Source organism: Esox lucius, chromosome 24 (genome assembly GCF_011004845.1).
Source record: "Esox lucius isolate fEsoLuc1 chromosome 24, fEsoLuc1.pri, whole genome shotgun sequence".
Taxonomy (NCBI): Eukaryota; Metazoa; Chordata; class Actinopteri; order Esociformes; family Esocidae; genus Esox; species Esox lucius.
This window is the reverse complement of record NC_047592.1, coordinates 27,517,663-27,522,662: the sequence shown is the minus strand read 5'-3', so window position 1 is coordinate 27,522,662 and position 5,000 is coordinate 27,517,663. Positions and strand designations below refer to the sequence as shown.

At 55.5% G+C, this 5,000-nt stretch overlaps 1 long non-coding RNA gene across 1 annotated transcript; it reads right to left on the bottom strand.

Annotated features, from left to right (window-relative positions):
• Window positions 1–1,893: 1,893 nt before the first annotated feature.
• On the bottom strand, window positions 1,894–2,501 carry LOC109615010. Its single transcript, XR_003777929.2, has 3 exons — window positions 2,280–2,501; window positions 2,041–2,154; window positions 1,894–1,945 (listed from the first exon to the last, which is right to left on the bottom strand). It is a non-coding gene; the product is annotated as an uncharacterized LOC109615010 (long non-coding RNA).
• Window positions 2,502–5,000: the final 2,499 nt, after the last annotated feature.

The window sequence follows — 5,000 nt, the reverse complement described above, 5'->3', positions numbered from 1 at the left end:
CTGGGTGTCCTGCGGGTCGTCAGTACGTCCCGCTGGATGTCCGTGACCGTCTCATTTACTGGGCCCACACATCCCCTTCCACGGGTCACCGAGGCATTGACCGTACTGTGCGCTGCCTTACCGACAAGTACTGGTGGCCTGGTCTGGCCAAGGATGTGAGGGTGTACGTGTCCTCCTGTTCGGTGTGCGCTCAGTGTAAGGCACCTAGACACCTTCCGGCAGGTAAGTTACTTCCTTTGCCCGTTCCACAACGACCATGGTCTCACCTGTCTGTTGATTTTTTAACCGATCTACCCCCCTCACTAGGCAACACCACGATCCTGGTTGTTGTGGACCGGTTTTCAAAGGCCTGCCGGTTCCTTCCTCTCCCTGGTCTCCCGACAGCCCTGCAGACCGCGGAGGCTTTATTCACCCATGTCTTCCGGCACTACGGGGTGCCGGAGGACATTGTATCTGACTGGGGCCCTCAGTTCACGTCTCGGGTCTGGAAGGCCTTTATGGGCCGATTGGGGGTCTCGGTCAGCCTCACCTCCGGGTTCCACCCCGAAGCTAATGGGCAGGGGGAGCGTGTGAACCAAGACCTGGGGAGGTCCTGCGGTCCTATTGCCAGGACCGGCTGGGGGAGTGGTCGGAGTTCCTGCCCTGGGCAGAGTATGCCCAGAATTCGCTCCGCCACTCCTCCACTTCCTTGACCCCTTTCCAGTGCGTCCTAAGGTACCAGCCGGTCTTGGCACCCTGGCAGAGCCAGCCCGAGACCGGGGCTCCGGCGGTGGACGACTGGTTCCGGCGTGCCGAGAAAACCTGGTCCGTAGCTCATCGGCACATCCGGCGCGCCGGGGCTCGCCAGAAGTCCGCTGCCGACCGCCGGCGTAGCGACGCCCCGGTCTACACAGTGGGCAACCGGGTCTGGCTCTCGACCCGGAACCTCCCTCTCCGCCTGCCCTGCCGGAAGCTGGGTCCGCGGTTTGTGGGGCCGTTCAAAGTCCTGAGGAGAGTGAACGAGGTAACCTATAAGTTGCAACTTCCCCCTGATTACAGGATTAATGCCTCGTTCCATGTGTCTCTCCTCAGGCCGGTGGTGGCGGGTCCCCTCCAGCAATCTGAGGTGCGGGAGGTCCCTCCGCCCCCTCTGGACATTGAGGGGGGCCCGGCGTATTCGGTCCGTTCCATCCTCGACTCGAGGCGCCGGGGGGGGGGCCTGCAGTACCTGGTGGAGTGGGAGGGGTACGGCCCGGAGGAGCGTTGCTGGGTGCCGGCGGAGGATGTTCTTGATCCGGAGCTCCTCGCCGACTTCCATCGTCGGCGCCCTGATCGTCCTGCGCGGCGCCCTCCGGGTCGGCCCCGGGGCCGGCGGGGGCGCGCTGCCGGAGCCGCGCGTCGAGGGGGGGTACTGTAACGAGGACGCGCATGGAGGACGCGCGCCACCCCTCCCGACGTGGTGTTCGGTGCGCGTCATCGCCGGCCTTCTAGCCACGCTGCTCCTCCTCCCACGGCACTGTCCTGTCTTGTTATTGCACACACCTGGTGTCCATTCCCTCATTAGGTTGCCTATATTAGTTCCCTTGTTTCTGGGCGTCTTTGTGTGGTATTGTTCTATGTTCAGTGTTCTGTATTTGCCTTGTGCTGTGGGTTTTGCGCTTGTGCGTTATTTGAGTTTTGCGTGCCTTGTTTTCTGAAGAACGCAATACAATTACTTTCCCTGCATCCCTGCATCCCTGCATTCGACTCCTTTTTCAACACACCTCTAGACACACTGTTACATAATCTTTGGCGGAGGAACCGGAAGCAACACTGTATCCTCTTAACAAGAACATGCACAATGAAATTAATCACAGTAAGAAAACGATGGATACTAATACAGTTTACACAAACCACCTAATTAAACTGTACTCACCCTTTTTCTTGTCTGGCAAGGACTCATCCTCCTCAGGAGACAAATCTGACCCTGCCAATATTATATTTGTCACTTATGATATGTGATTGTTTACATTATTCGCTCATTGTTTAATGCATGTCCTTAAATAAGACCAAATAAATTACCTTGAACTTAATCTTCAAATTTCCTTCTTTTCTTCATTCTCTTTTGACTGACTGTGTCCTCCTCTTCGGTTTGAGCTGAGGTGTAATTATATTTTTCACACTCCTGTCGGCTTACTAAAAATCAAGAATTAAAACAAACACTACTAGCGATAGTAATACTTATTCGAGTATTATAGTATTTTAACTGAAAAAAATATAAAAAACATGCCAGAAATAACATTAAAAAAAATTTTTTTCACCTGATTTCACTTTGACTTTAACAAATTCAAAGCTTAACCAGTCCTCTTGTGGTTGTAAAAGGCGCTTATGTGCCACAGACACGTTTTTTAGAGTTCATCGCAACACTTTGGTCTCTGTGTCGATCCAGTTCAATGGCAAAACTCCTTCCATCTGCTTCCCATTCTCCACCCAAACAGCCCATGCGTATACCATTGCCTGAAACACAATTAGATTATTGAATTTAGAACTACAGATTTCCTTTTCTACATGATGCTAACAGTGCACTACTACCCATACCATACCATCTTCTTCCGCTTATCCGGGGCCGGGTCGCGGGGGCAGCAGTCTAAGCAGGGATGCCCAGACTTCCCTCTCCCCAGACACTTCCTCCAGCTCTTCCGGGGGGACACCGAGGCGTTCCCAGGCCAGCCGGGAGACATAGTCCCTCCAGCGTGTCCTAGGTCTTCCCCGGGGTCTCCTCCCGGTGGGACGGGACCGGAACACCTTCCCAGGAAGGCGTTCCGGAGGCATCCGAAAAAGATGCCCAAGCCACCTCAGCTGACCCCTCTCGATGTGGAGGAGCAGCGGCTCTACTCTGAGCTCCTCCCGGGTGACCGAGCTTCTCACCCTATCTCTAAGGGATCGCCCGGCCACCCTGCGGAGAAAGCTCATTTCGGCCGCCTGTATCCGGGATCTTGTCCTTTCGGTCATGACCCAAAGCTCATGACCATAGGTGAGAGTAGGAACGTAGATTGACTGGTAAATCGAGAGCTTCGCCTTGTGGCTCAGCTCTTTCTTCACCACGACAGACCGATACATCGACTGCATTACTGCAGAAGCTGCACCGATCCGCCTGTCAATCTCCCGTTCCATCCTTCCCTCACTCGTGAACAAGACCCCTAGATACTTAAACTCCTCCACTTGAGGCAGGCACTCTCCACCAACCTGAAGTGGGCAAGCCACCCTTTTCCGACTGAGGACCATGGCCTCGGATTTGGAGGTACTGATTTTCATCCCCACCGCTTCACACTCGGCTGCAAACCGTCCCAGCGCATGCTGAAGGTCCTGGTTAGAAGGGGCCAACACGACAACATCATCTGCAAAGAGCAGAGACGAAATTGTGTGGTCCCCAAACCTGACACCCTCCGGCCCCTGGCTGCGCCTAGAAATTCTGTCCATAAAAATTACGAACAGAACCGGTGACAAAGTCCAACATGCACTGGGAACAAGTCTGACTTACTGCCGGCAATGCGGACCAAGCTCCTGCTTCGGTTGTACAGGGACCTGACAGCCCTTAGCAAAGGACCCAGGACCCCATATTCCCCAAGCACCCTCCACAAGATGCCGCGAGGGACACAGTCGAATGCCTTCTCCAAATCCACAAAACACATGTGGATTGGTTGGGCAAACTCCCATGAACCCTCCATCACCCTGTAGAGGGTATAGAGCTGGTCCAGTGTTCCACGGCCTGGACGAAAACCACACTGTTCCTCCTGAATCCGAGGTTCTACTATCGGCCGTATTCTCCTCTCCAGAACCCTGGCATAGACTTTCCCGGGGAGGCTGAGAAGTGTGATCCCCCTATAGTTGGAACACACCCTCCGGTCCCCCTTCTTAAAAAGAGGGACCACCACCCCGGTCTGCCATCCCAGAGGCACTGTCCCCGACCGCCACGCGATGTTGCACAGGCGTGTCAACCAAGACAGCCCCACCACATCCAGAGACTTGAGGTACTCAGGGCGGATCTCATCCACCCCCGGTGCCTTGCCACCGAGGAGTTTCTTGACCACCTCAGTGACTTCAGCCCGGGTGATGGACGAGTCCACCTCTGATACCTCATCCTCTGCTTCCTCAATGGAAGAAGTGACAGCGGGATAGAGGAGATCCTCGAAGTACTCCTTCCACCGCCCGACGACATCCTCAGTTGAGGTCAACAGCTGCCCACCTCTACTGTAAACAGCGTTGGTAGGGCACTGTTTCCCTCTCCTGAGGCGCCGGATGGTTTGCCAGAATCTCTTCGAGGCCAGCCGATAGTCCTTCTCCATGGCCTCACCGAACTCCTCCCAGACCCGAGTTTTTGCCTCCACAACCACCCGGGCTGCAGCCCGCTTGGCCTGTCGGTACCCGTCAGCTGCGTCAGGAGTCCCACAAGCCAACCAGGCCTGATAGGATTCCTTCTTCAGCTTGACGGCATCCCTTACTTCCGGTGTCCACCACCGGGTCCGGAGACCTTACGGCCACAGCTCCGAGCGGCCGCTTCGACAATGGCGGTGGAGAACATGGTCCACTCAGACTCAATATCTCCAGCCTCCCTCGGGATCCAGTCGAAGCTCTGCCGGAGGTGGGAGTTGAAGATCTCTCTGACAGGAGACTCGGCCAGACGTTCCCAGCAGACCCTTACAGTACGCTTGGGCCTGCCGAGTCTGTCCAGCTTCTTCCCCCGCCATCGGATCCAACTCACCACCAGGTGGTGATCAGTTGACAGCTCCGCCCCTCTCTTCACCCGAGTGTCCAAGACATACGACCGCAGGTCAGATGAGACGACAACAAAGTCGATCATCGACCTGCGGCCTAGGGTGTCCTGGTGCCACGTGCACTGATGGACACCCTTATGCTTGAACATGGTGTTCGTTATGGACAAACTGTGACTAGCACAGAAGTCCAATAACTGAACACCACTCGGGTTCAGATCAGGGGGGCCGTTCCTCCCAATCACGCCCCTCCAGGTGTCACTGTCGTTG